Source organism: Dipteris shenzhenensis, chromosome 18 (genome assembly GCF_047967505.1).
Source record: "Dipteris shenzhenensis isolate YYH24624 ecotype China chromosome 18, Dip_SZ_1.0, whole genome shotgun sequence".
NCBI classification, from domain to species: Eukaryota; Viridiplantae; Streptophyta; class Polypodiopsida; order Gleicheniales; family Dipteridaceae; genus Dipteris; species Dipteris shenzhenensis.
The window spans coordinates 28,506,224-28,520,471 of record NC_141613.1 but is presented as its reverse complement, the minus strand read 5'-3'; positions in this window follow the sequence as shown (position 1 = coordinate 28,520,471).

Below are 14,248 nucleotides of genomic sequence, written 5' to 3'. Positions count from 1 at the left end.
GTTCAGGTGCTATGGACTTAGCACAGGAGCACGTGGTGGTGAGAGTTCACTCTCCCAGTGAGATCTAGCATGAGATCTTGGTTGACAGGCATCTACAGCTTGCCATTTTCTATCCTGCAAACCTGATGTCTGCTAGCAGCTTATCCTCTATGCACTTTGCACATTGTAAAGTGCCGATGGGCATAGGATGACGGTGTGGTCATCTTGTTTTTCAGCCTATGGCTGATTGTATTATATGTGTACTATACTCCCTTAAAGGTACACTGCCTTTAAGTGGGAGGTTGTTGGGGTAAAGGGCAGTGTGGCCACCCACTTGTACAGTGCCCATGTATACTCATATATATATGATAGAGGAATAAGCTGGAGTAGCTTTTGCTCCACCACTTTTGGTTTCTCCTATCCCTTTGTGTGTGTGCTCTCCTCTCCCACAACACTATGCATCAAAATATGTGTAGATGCCCAATGCGTGGCTTATATCCAATGAATGCCTCATAAGGTATCATGCCCTAAATTGGTCCGGTCGAAAGTGATTAAGCAAGTTGTTTGTATTATGAATTGCCTCTGCCCAATACTAATTCAAAAGATGCTTCTCACTAAGGATTGATCTAGCATTGTCTACTAAAGTCCCATTCTTCCTTTCAGCTATTGCATTCTGTTGAGGAGTATCTACACATGTGAATAACCTTCAATGCCATTACTCTTCCAAAAGTTCATGAAGACTGAAGACATGTATTCATCTCCTCTATCTAATCTCATGACTTTGATCTTTCTGCCCATCTGGTTCTCTACCATGGCTTTGAATTCTTGAAATTTGGAAAAGACTTTAGATTTCTCTTTCAAAAAATAAAACCAACAATATCTGTTGTAGTCGTCAATGAAAGTTAAGTAGTACAGTGAACCATTGATGATGCGGCTATGTGCATAACCCCATACACCTATATGTATCAAATCAAGACTACCTCTTGCTCGAGAGGTGCTTCTCCTAAAGTTTTCTCTTTTCTATTTTCCAAAGCAATAGGCTTCACAAACTTTTCCAAGAAACTAAACTTTTGGAATGCCAAGTGCCATATTATGATTTCTCAACTACATCAAGCTTTTGAAATTAACATGACCATATCTCTTATCCGATATTGTAAAAATTGGCATCGGTTGTTGTTGAGTTGACATGGCATGGAAGTCTAGTAACAAAGCTAGCATCCTCAATAAGCATCCTTCCTTGACTGCTTTTCCCACTAGCTGATATCCTCTAGATATATCTCTTCTCATGCATTCATCTCCATCAAAAATGACTCGATAGTTGTGTTTTGTCATTTTTCCAACTGATAAAAGGTTCTTACTGAGATATTGGAACATAGAATACATCTTTTACCAATCCTTTCATACTAGTGAAACTATTCATAGGGCTATGCCTTTTCTTGAACTAGATTTGGTGCGTTATTTGTAATGTAGACAACATTCTTGGGTCCTTCTAATGGTTTCATCTCTGTAAACCATTCTTGATGCTTTGTCATGTGAGGGTGTGGCTCACATTATAGGGGAGCAATGGATATAGTGCTTGTATCTTGTATCTTCTTGCTTGCTGGATAAGAAAAAAGCAGGATTGGTTGTTTCTCCATGGACATAGCCCACACTAGGTGAACCACGAATATTGGTGTCTCTCTATCTCTTTCATTCTATGTGATTGTGTATTGTGTATTTTATGCATTCCGGTTCTCACATTATTGCTCCATTATTGCATTGATCCTAATAGTTCTTTCCATGTACAAATCCATGCTACCTTGCATGCATAAATTTATTCAAAATAAATTTAACCCGATTAGCCAAAGCCTTTTCCATGACCTTAAAGACACGGTTCAACATTAAGAGAGGCCTCCAATGACCCGGCATACATCTTTTTACCCTTAGGAATGAGTTTAACAATACTACTATTGAGACTCTGAGGCAACATGCCTTTTCTAAGAACCATTAGCATTCCTTACTGCAATTTTGTTTTCCTTAAGTCTTTTCTCCCTTATAGTCTTGAAAAAGAAAGCAAAAGACCGATCACTCTCTTGCAACCATCTTACTCTAGCTTGAACCTTAGCCACAACTAATCTGACATGTTCAATAAATCTCAAAAAGAGATCTACTGAAGAAAGCAGTGGAGGTAGCATCAAATCTAAAGGCATCTCAGCAATAGCCATTAACAAGTAGGATCTTGCCTAACCTTCCTCTCTCTCTGTTGCCTCCTCATCCTACATGCTCTCTCTTGTCCAAGCATAAAGAAATTAACAAAGCCACCCTCCTAGCTTTTCCTTTGGTTGCATGCAAAAACTCACACTTAAAAATGCTTTCTTTAGCACCTTCATGAGAAGCGTTCTCAGGCTCCTTATGAGCTTGCACAACTGGGGCACAACTTCCTTCCATACTTCCTTCGATGATGTCACCTCATCCTTATCTTTATCACTTTTCCTAGAAATCATTCTAGTAGAGTCATTAGACACCATTTGAACGCATCATCCTAGGGAATCTTGCCTTGCTTGTCATTCTTCGACAAATGCTCTTTATTATTCTCTTGATGAATCTCCTTTGTTTTGTCACTCCCATTTCCTTGCACATCACTAGAAGTCTATTCCCCTTCCATGCAGGCTTCATCAAGGCTAGGCATATGCTAAAATACATATGTATATCACACTAGGCGATCCCTGCAAAGTGGCCAGATGATCTACACACATAGCATGCATCAAGCTAAATCCCAATCCTAACTTCAATAAAAATGCTCTAGCCATTAGGGAGCACCAGGTTGAGTCCTTCACGAGGTTCTTTCCTCCTCAGAGTAGACAGACCTTTGGAGGACTTCTTAGCTTGACTGGAGGAATGTACAACCCCTCCCAAGCAGAGAAGTGATATTCTCTAGTTCAACCAGAGAAACTCGTTGATATTCCGAAAGTGAACCCATACTAGGAATTCATACTACAAGATCTCCTCAGAAGTAAAGTCCACAATCTAAGGGATAGCGTAGACCAAGTTTCCCTTATACCTGACTGAACTAGAGTCATGCTCTCCAATAGCTCGAACAAAGGCCTAGTCGAACCCCTTTCCAGTGAAATAAAAGTCAATAAAACCACACTTGCTCTAATACATTTTATTGAACCATCTTTTGAATTCTCCTCCTTAAGTCACTCTACCCAAAAAAAATGTGAAGAAGCCACAATCGTGAAGCCTATTATATTCTTTAAAAATTATTTCAGGCTAGATATCGATAGGCAACTGTAGTACCTTTCTATATTCCACACCACCACCATGAAAAGAATGTATTTTCTTGATATTGATCTTTTTCAGATCATTCTCCAGCTACACAAAATTGACCAGATTGATGTTCCACTGAGCTGGTCTAGCTATCTCACCATAGGATGTGGCATTACATGTCATTGTAGATCACTTCCTGCACCAATGCATGTCCTCATAACTTTTATGAGCTTTGACATCTTCGTGCGCGTGACATGTGTCACCTAAAATCTCACATCCATGGAGGTCCTTGCTAATCACAAGGCCTGCCAAAACAATGGACAAACTCATGGAAGTCAAAATCCTTCGAAACCAAATTCAAGGGCAAACTCATGGAAGTCAAAGAATTGAAACCCTTCAAAGCCAAAGTCATGGAAGTTAAAGTTATTGACATTCTTCAAAGGAAGAACTCAAGTCCCAAAATGGCAACATGTAGCAATGAAAGAATGCTCTTGAAGTGAGAGCAACCATGGTAGGATTTATTGTTGTCATTTTTACAATTTGTGCAAAATTTTCCTTATAGTCCCAAGCATAACTAGTAGAAAATAATTAGGCTTGAGTATGGCTTTGTACTTAATAATTGTAACATTAACTTGCCAACCCATTTGCAACTAATGGGATGTGCTAGAAGACTTGTCAAAGTCATGTACAATTCTTGATTGATATTGATGAAGGAATCTACATTACACAACATAAAGGGTATGTTGTCAAAGTCCATAAGAAGGAAGTTTGCAAGCTACACAAAACTTTATACAGTTGGAAACAAGGATCACGTGCTTTGAGTGGTTACATTTATAACCATTTTCTCTAAATTAATTTCTAACGCTCAAATTTCTTTACATTTAAAAAGGAGCAAAAGACATTTAAAAATGAGCAGAAGACATTGTTCTTGTTGTCCACCATGTTGATGAAACACACTCAACTAAGAGGCGCATGAAGTTTCACTACCCTCAACTTTGTGTCACTTCATTGTACCGCAATAAACGATCTCGGGTATAGTAGATTGCTTCTTGCGACTAGTATGGGCATGTGTTTTCTTATGTGGTCGAAAGGGTGCTTGGAAGATCTCCATTAAAATAGATTATAGCATGGTGATAGAGATTTGAATACACTTTATGCAAAGGAAACAATTGCACATCTTCTTTCCTTGCTTCTCTGATATAAGGACAAAGATGCTAACATCCCACCTTATATTATAGTATAGCATAGGGAGAAGAAAAGGAGTTCTAGAGGCCATGATCTCATTATGTCAATGTGTACCAAAGAGTAGGGGGATGCAGTGTTAAAAGAAGAACTTGCGGCTTAATATGACATGAACTAATATATACCTAGAGGTATGAATAGGCTAATGTGGATGGAGGTAAAAATTACCATAGAAATAGATAGCCTTACACAAAGACTCACAACTTTTAGTATAATCACTGATACTATAATTAAATACGTAAGAGGATGCACGTGAAAGAGAGCTTTGTGTTGGTATAAGTTTCATCAAAATCAGATAAGAGATCAAGAAGTTATAGGCAATTGAGTAAAAGTGGATCCAAACTATCACAGACATAGATAGGCCTACATTGAGACTCACAATTCCTTCCTAAGGTTTTTGATACTAATGATAAATACATAGAAGAATGCACCAAAAATGGAGCTTCATTATTATATAGATTTCATCAAAATCAAAGAATGAGGAGAAAGTTATGATCATTTTGGACACAAGGGAACATATGTAAGAGGGAGACAGGAGACTTGAGGAAATAAGAGATAGAAAAGGAATTATAGAAGGATTCCCACAATCTTCCACACTCCTCCACATGCTTCGCATGTGATATCTCTTACAATATTGAGCGTACATGGTCATGAGACCCACTTCTTTATATGGGAGGAAGCATACTTGCTTGGTGTGTGTGTGTGTGTGTTGGAGAGAGAGAGAGAGAGAGAGAGAGAGAGAGAGAGAGCTTCTTGGTGCATGGAATTGGAGCTCACATAGTCAAAACCCCTAAGGGGTAGTTTGGGCTAAGGTGTCGAGGGTTAAGAGCCCTTTCCCATGTTTCCCAACGTTGGCAAATGTGTGACGCGGCCCTCGAATTCACAAGCATAGCCAAGTCGTAGTCCCCATGTCTCCATAATCGGTCGCCATTGCAGAGTGACATTTGATCTTTTGGACGTTTGCTAGTAACAAGGCTTGATGTGTTCCGAAAACTAGACGAAGCCCCCGCAATGCCCGACGAATGGAGAGGAATTGCAACAACGGAGCACATCATGGGGCTGCATAAGGTTAGGGTTAGGGGAAAGGGCTACTAGTAGGGTTAGGGCTTACGTGGAGGGGGTTAGGGTTTCAATAAATATGTCCAACGCGCGTTCTTCTATCGCACTATTTCTGTCTTTGTCTTTGTTGTGGCTGTAAGCTTCTTTATTTGCTGGTCGATGGCGCTTCTGATCGCCTTTGGCCCGTTCCCTAGAAGCAACAATGAGCTTTTCTGCCTCTAGCTATACCAGCGAGTCCTCTTGCTCGCCTGGCACGTTGAGGTAGTACATGCAATCTTCGTATTTGCTGAAGATGATACGCCATTTGCTTAGGTGTTCGATAGTCAGCCAGGTTCTGAACAAAACAAAGGTAAGCTAATTTTTCAAGCTACGGTACTGGACTCCCATCTGTTTCTTGCTTGGAAGTTTTTGCATCACCACAGCTCCAGATCAAAATCGAATTATGGTTCCGAAGAATTCGCAAATGCTGGTCTTCGCGGCGAAACATTTGACGCTAAGGCAGATCCAGATGCCCCTGGAGCGGGCTCTTTGCAAGAGCGATTAGGTCAATTGAAGTTGGGAACTGACAGACCCGTATGTGGACACAGTGAGAGGCTGGCTATTGCCTGTACCCTAATCAATACACCTGAGGGGACAACCATATGTGTCATAGAAAAACTGCGGGTTTGTGATGATTGTCACAATGGCATTGCTCTTATATCAAAAATCGAACGGCGAAATATTATTTGCCGGGATGCAAGTCGCTTTCATACTTTTAAGGACGGAAACTGTCCTTGTGGGAACTACTGGTGACAATGCTGAATCTATAGCAGCGTCTCTGTTCTCATATGTGGTCTGTCCAGAATGGGGTATGCTGTGCAGAGTGCAATGGATTTTTTTTGGAGGTCTGCTTCATAGAATCTTGCACGCTAGTGGAGAGGATATTGTCCAACCTCAATACATGACTTCCCAGTGTTGGTGACAGTAAATTCTTCCTTTTCCTCACTTCAGGATTACAGACGCTTGTCTGAGATTACCTGGGGAAGAGTGATGTGAAAGGCAGACAGCGTAAGAACCAACGGGCCAAGTAGCGTTGTTTGTACTCTTCCTGGAATTAAGCTGTTAAACCGCCCATGAAATTAGTCCCTTTGTCAGTCACTCACTGTCTCTATTGGGTAGCCATATCAAGAAAATATGATCTTGTACAGAAATTTTGCCATGTAGTGGCTGCATTGTTCTTGGTTGCATTGGGCTCTACATAGTCGATGGCATAGTTTATAGCTACCAAATCATGTTGGCAACCCTTGGATGGAAGAGTGATTTATTATTGCACATGGGTGCCCTTGACCAAGCCAAGAGGTTGTATTTTTCATTGGTCTGCTGTGCAGAGACAAGTGCTGGGCAATGGGTTTTTCTGGAGGTCTGATTCATAGAATCTTGCATGCTATGGAGAGGATATTCTCCAACCTCAACATATATCTTTGACGTCCCAAAGTCGGTTCTTCCTCTTCCTCACTCTATGATTACAGAGGCATATCTGGGAAGAGTCATGTGAAAGGCAGACTGTAAAAAACAATGAGTGTTATTTGTGCCCTTCCTGGAATTGAAACTAGTTCCTTAGACAAAGAGCAACCAGAGAAAGGTGGATTGCTGTTTGCTTGCTGAATGCAAGTAAGATGAGAGTACAAGAGAGCAGTGCTGCTGGTTTCCATAACAAGAAAAGGTCTTGTATAGGAAAGCATGTGTTGGCTGTGTTGTTCTAGGTTGCATTGGCTCTATGTTCGATCACATAGTTTGTGGCTACCAAATCATATGGGCAATGCGTTGCATGGAAGAGTGATTTATTCTTGCACATGGTGCCCTGGTTCTAGCTCTTGGCAACCTTACTCTACCGGGTTGGATAAATCCTATTGGTCCTTATTGGATACACTCACCAAGTTGGTCCCTGTCGGCGCTCGCTGTGATGAAGCCTTCACATAAATAGTTTGAATGTTTTAAATTTAGGATGAGTGGTCTGCCACTATAAAAGAGTGGATTTTTCTAGAATTTGCAAATGCATACACACCAGATTTTTCTAGAATTTGCAAATGCATACACACCACCACAAGTTATGCATTTACATACTGGTTTGGTCCAAAGTAAAAAGTATAAAAATCCTTCTATAGCCCTTTAAAGAGATGATTTCTAACATTGAGAGACATTCTTAATGTTGCCACAAAGTTTGTAGTGGACACATTTCAATACCATAGAGATGTTTAAAGAGTGTTTAGTTAGGCAACTCAAACTGTGACTAGTGTGTTTCTTTACCAAGACTAGAATGATGCCACTGGCCATGCTTTCATTCTTGGTATTCAAACACCATGGCAGCTGGGCATGCTCAGCCATTGGGCAACAATGGGCTTTTGGCCAATGATGCCACGTTTGGGACCAACAAATATATGGTGAATTTTTTATATTTTTAGCTTTATGTAGTACCTCAAGTGCTTAATTACTAGAACTCTATAATGGATGATATATTCTTTATGTTTTTTTGCAGTTCCATTTGTACCGTATCTGAATGTTGATACATATTGGAATAGTGTTCTTGTAGCATGGGTGATTAAGTCCTCATGTAGTATTGAGGAGAGAGTTTTTTGATTGAAAACCTTCAATTATACCATCTCGACTACAATTGGTCTTGGGAAGCAAATACCTTCCTGATGGATCATGTAGCAGTTGAGTTGCACGTTATATGGTGGGTAAAGAAATCTCTATGTGGGATGGAAAGATCCAAGATTTGCATTTAGTATATGTTTTTTTTTTCTTTTGTTTCATGTGGTTTAAACCATACTAGCGGTTTTCATCTTATCATGTACAATAAGGTATCTCAGATCCCCATTGATCTCTACTTATGGCAAGTACAAAGGTGGTAGCTAAAGCATCTTGTTCTAAAACTTAGAGTTGGTCGACGGGCAACCATGTTCAAAGATCTTGGAGGGATCAGGATCATGGATATGAGGGGGGACCATAGGGATGGGATTCCAAGAGAGTGTATGAGGCTAAGACTTTGCGAAAGAATTCAAGTCCAAATGTGCCTAGCATGCTCTTTTTATCGATTATTTCAAGACATGCTTAGATGCAATACAAATCATACACCTAACAATGTTATGCTTTTACTAGTACTTGCTCTCTAGCATCTCTTGACCGTCACTTATTTTGCCATGTCTTATGAATGTGGATCCATTCTACTAGGACTATGCCTCTTGCTAATCAAGATATGAATGGTGCTATTGAGTCCTTTCACTCTATGTTGAATGCTAAGTTCTTGGTTGGAAAGAAATTTAAATGCATGGAGTCGATGAGTGGTCTGTGGCATGCATTTTCATGTTTGTTTATTGTGCTTAATGATCATGGTAGTAGTAGCCTTTGGTAAAAGAATATAGCATGATAGTTTATGATGCTAGCTTAGTACATTGCTCAATAAAGTATTTAGGATTGGTATCATGAAAATTGTAACAAGGTAGTTGAATAGGACTTGTGGAGTATTTTCCTTGCCACTTGCATGGAGTTCAAGGATTATGGTCGGCAAATATTGATCAAAGGTAGAGGTTGGATTTGTCTAAATCATTCATGCAAGGGGAATCTTAGCCGATTGCTAATGTGCTTAGAGTATTGGCTTGCTTTGGCCAGGAACCATGAAGAGTTGGATATGACAAGAGAATGGCCTTCTATGCATGCGTATGGTAAAGTAAGCTATTTGGGCAATTAGAATGTTGTTGTCTATAACTTACATAAAATCCTAACAATAGAGTCTGAAGTTTTTAATTAGGGCAAATCTTGAAAATGTACTCATGGCTATGTAGAACACATGTTGTATGGGCAACTTATTGATCAACATAGCGTGTACATATTTGGGATGTGTTGCTTGTACTTTTTACAAGGAAAAAAATCTTGAAAATTTGACAAGGAAAAAAGCTTATCAAGAGATTTGTCCTTCTAGATCTATTATGTTCTCATCCATAATTGCCTTGTAGGCCTGCCTTAGACAAATTTTAAGCATTATGGAAACCAACCAATATTTCCCTAGCATATACCTGCTTGCCCATTTCCTTTACTGTAGGGATTAGTGACATAGAAAATCATATGGGTGGATTTGAGGGATTGTTTAATGGAGGTCTAATGACTCTAGTTTTCAGTACTTCAATTCTCGAGAAGCTCTACAAAGTGAATATTAAAGCTTTTCTAATAATTATGTTTTGGGTTCGAATCTTGTTTGTAGAATTAGTAAGGCACTTTTTTGATAAATTATTTTATGGGTTTCAACCTTGCTTGCAAAACTAGTAAGCCATGATCATTATGCTCTATATTTATATCATACATGTATACTTTAATAACATACACCCCGTCTATCATTTCAACCAGGTTAAGAATGCCATCTCATGTTATCAAATTTGCACAAAATATATGGCCCTCCTACCAAAAATTATAGCTTTTCACACAATGGATACAAAAAACAAACTAACCACTCAAGATCACCAAACCATCACCTTCCAATAAGTATCAAAACACAATAGTCTCTAAACTATAGAATAGGGTATTAATTGATGATTGTTCTTTTCTTCCTCTTTTGCATGATGATTGGATAGATCCTTTAATGACACATTCTATATTGTAAGAAAAGTGAAAAGAAAGGCAATGATAACAAAAGTTGATTCAAATCAAATTCAAATTATCATTTACTAATCCTAGAGCTTTAGATAATTCTTTACACCCCATTGAAGTTTGCAATACATGCCATTTTAATATATCCAACATGTCTTTCTGCTTTTGTCAAAGACAAAGAAACAATTTGTTGCTTGTTTTACAACCACGATATAGCACCATGACCAAGGGAAAATGCATTCCTTGTGTGGAAATTCTAGTCTGATGATCTTTTGCACAGTCATTGTAAACCTTGGATGACTTCCTTTGTATTCTATTCCAAATTTTCTTGTACCTCTGGTGTACCTTAAGACTCTCTTGGCTGCATTCTAGTGAGACTATTTTGGATTTTCCATAAACTGTGCAAGTGAACATACTATTGTATGTAGGCTTTCGATTTTTTTGTAAGTTTCAAACTCCACTCCATGGGAGTGGTTGCAATCTTGCAATTTGCCATATGAAACTTCTTTAGGAGGATATTGTGACACCAAAAATTGATATTTTTTATTTGGCATTGGTATTGTTTTCTTCAATGTTTGATAAGAGTTTGAGTATCAAGTGATAGCCTAGCGGCTCTCACATATTTCTACTTTCTAAGATATTGTATGGGTTTGAGAGGATGAGTGGAATGGATCATTGTAAATACCATGTGTATGAATGATAAATACCTGGATTTGGGGTGAGAGTTATTTGTGTTTGGCATATTATGGGGTTTTTAGAAAATAGAAAGAGTGAGTCATATAAAGAGGTGGGCTCATGTCCATGTGTTCTAGTAATACAAGAGAGATCACGTGCCAAGCGTGTGAAGGAGTGTGGAGTCAAGAGGAATCCTTCTAGAATTCCTATGTTGAATAAGGAGCATGTGGACATATGGAAAAGAGAGGGTCCTCATGGACTCCATGTGGGGAGACTCTTGACTTTCTCAATATTTTAAGAGTCTTGAGAATCTTTTGATGGGACACATGGCAAGATAGCCAAAAATGACATGGATGGTAACATACGGGCTTATGTGATTGATGGGGAAAGGAATCTACAAGCAGCAATTGTAAATGGGTGAAGAAGGGTGACAAAATCTCTATAAAAGGAGCCCTCCTCTCCCTTGTTTATCATCTCTTCCACCATTAGGCCTCATGTTGCTGTAGCTCTAGTCTCCTCAAGCATCTTCCATGAGCCTTCTCTCGCTCTTGTAGATATTCTCTTATGTAGACTCTTGAGTCCATCTCTCTCTAGTTCATTCTCTCTCTATGAGTAGTCTTGGAGTTTTCGCTCCCTCTTGTATGTATGAAACCTCTTCTTCGAGTAGTCTCACTCTATTGGTAATGAAGGTTACTTCAGGTTCTCTCTCTTGAGTGTCTCTTCCCTTTTTCCATTGCTCTCTCTTCCAAAGTGCTCAGAAGTGTCGTCTATTCGGTTACTCTTTGCGCATTGGTTTATCTATTTTCCAAGCCACAAAGGGGGCTCTTCCTTCCCTCCTAGGCGATCTCTATGGGACTGCGATCGTTGATGAATTCTAAGCATGGAGGTAGCATTCACCCAAGTCGGCACCAGTAGAAGGAGTAGGTGTTTTTCATGATAGTTTGACCCCCTGTCAGTATTTTGCTCAAACGCTTCGCTCGGTGGTCCGATTTGAAACAAACTTATATCAACGCAAAGCTCTCTTCAAGAAGCATCATCTTATGTCTTCAATTATTGTATTAGATGTAAAACCAAAAATCTATGACTCTCTGTGTGTGTGTTTCTTTTTCAGACAGTTTTTACTCCCGTCCAGTAACATGCCCATATCTTTCCAACCGCTTCTTTGTTTCTTACGAAACTTATATGAGCGAAGGTAATTCCAAGGCACATCTCAATATGTGTTTCATATTTTGGTCTCTATGTCTTATGATATTTTGGCGAGTGTTTTGAGGTAATTGTAAAGGTATCTATGAAGGAGGTGCAATATTTCCCCGGAACCTATCCATCCGACCCAATCATCCCCTTCAAACTCCTCGATATATATCAATTTGCAACCCGTTTAAGAAAACTAGAAGATTGTGAAGGTGATGCTTAAGCTATTTCCACGGTCATCATGATCATATCCTTTATGTTTGCACTCTTGAATATGTTGGTGAATCGACAACGCTAGCAGTAGGCACAATGATAGATTGGGGATTGTTTCATGCACTAGCAGCTTGGTGTGAAGAAGAGTTGAGTGTTTGGGTAGTTTTTGACTATAACAGTGGAGTGGTGATTCTCAATGCTTTTAACTTCTTTTGCTAAGAGTACAATATCTTGAAGCTCTTATGTGCACTTCCAATTGTAAGAAGGGTGATTCTTAAATGCATGTATACACAATGTTTTCGCGGTGCTAGTTGGTCACTTATTTTTGAAGATTTTATTAAGGATCACATTGTGGAGGGTTTTCAACAAGTGGTTATGCATAATAAGTTAGTCTGGGTATCCTAAGGCTATGTGGGATCTTGTTTGAAATATTATTTGGATCTTGGTGTTTCCTCTTTGTGTTTCATCATGATGAAGATTCCAGTGTTTCGAGGGACCCAAGGGGAAGACCCGGAGTCTTATCTTCGAGATTTTGTTCGAGGATGCCGACTTTCTCGATGGTCTATGAAGGATCGGGCGGAGATTTTGCCTGATTTTCTTAAAGGTGTAGCTTTGAGTTGGCATGAGGCCTTGCCGGACTCTACCAAGGAGGACTGGGACTAAGTGGTGGCTACAATGAAGCAGAGATTTGGGGCACTAGAGTCACCAAATGCTTTGATGTTGCAGTTGGACCGGTTCTATCAAGGAGAGGGTGAGATGGTCTCTGTGTTCGTAATCCGATATGAAACTTTATGGACAAAATATGAAAGGGCAGCTTTGCGAGCTGTGGCATCTGCATCATCAGCCCCTCAAAGTCTCATAGGAATGGAGCACTTAACGATGAGCAAATTTGTTATGGCTTTGGAGCCTCGTCTTTGCTCAAAGGCAATGAGTAAAGATCCAATAACATACATGGAGGTACTTCGCATTGCGACCAAGAAAGAAGCTTCTCTAAAGATCAAATCCTCTTTTGTGTCTTCAATAGCTACAACTTCTAAGGTGGAGGTAATGGGCACTCCTCAGGTACCAAAGTTCTCTGAGTTAGATCCTAATATCTCTCACTTGATGGCAGAGTTTGCTGATTTGAAATTGCATTTGGTTAATGCACAATAACCTAGAGCACCAAAGAATGAGGATAAGCCTCAAGATAAGAGTGGGGTCACTTGCTATGAATGTAATGAAAAAGGTCACTATTATCCCGAGTGTCCTAGATTGAGAAAGAAAGAAGAAAAACAAGTATCCTTGTTAGAAGCTTCTTCAGGGGATGAGGAAAAAGAGGTAATGATGGCTAAACGAGGACGTGGTAAAGCAAAAGTAGAAGAAGAAAGCAAGAAAAAAGTAGAGGAGAAACAGCAGTAAGAGGAACGCCGTATTAAGAAAAAGAGGACATCTAGAAGGAGAATTAGCCAGTCAGACTTTCCTTTAGGACAAGGCATTAGAAGCTATGACTTGTTGTTTGATCTTAAAGAAAAGGAAGCTCATATCACCTTTGGTCAATTACTTGCTTTGTCTCCAAAACTACGGAACGAATGGGGAAAGCTAGCAAGCAAAAGAGTATCAAAGAAGAAAAAGAAGAAAAGTGTCATTCCTGTTGTTAAAAAGGTAGATATAGATGTTGGTGATGATGTACCTGTGGTTCATGTGATCATTGATGGTCAAGTGATTTCTAATGTTTACATTGATGGAGGTGCATCGATTAATGTCATGAGTGAGAAGTAGTGAGAAGCTCCAGTACTTGGATATGCTAGATGATTTCCCATATCTCTTTACAACAAGCTATTCATAGGTTTGATCAGTCTCTCTTGTGCAGCACAAGATTAAGTTGAAGCCAGAAAGAAAGCCAGGAGTTGAAGCCAGAAAGAAAGCCAGTTGTGCAATGCTTAAGGCGATTGGGGGTGATCCAATCTGAGGCACTAAAAAAAGAGGTAATACAACTACTTGAGGTGGGATTCATCTTTCCTGTTGATGATTCAGAATGGAT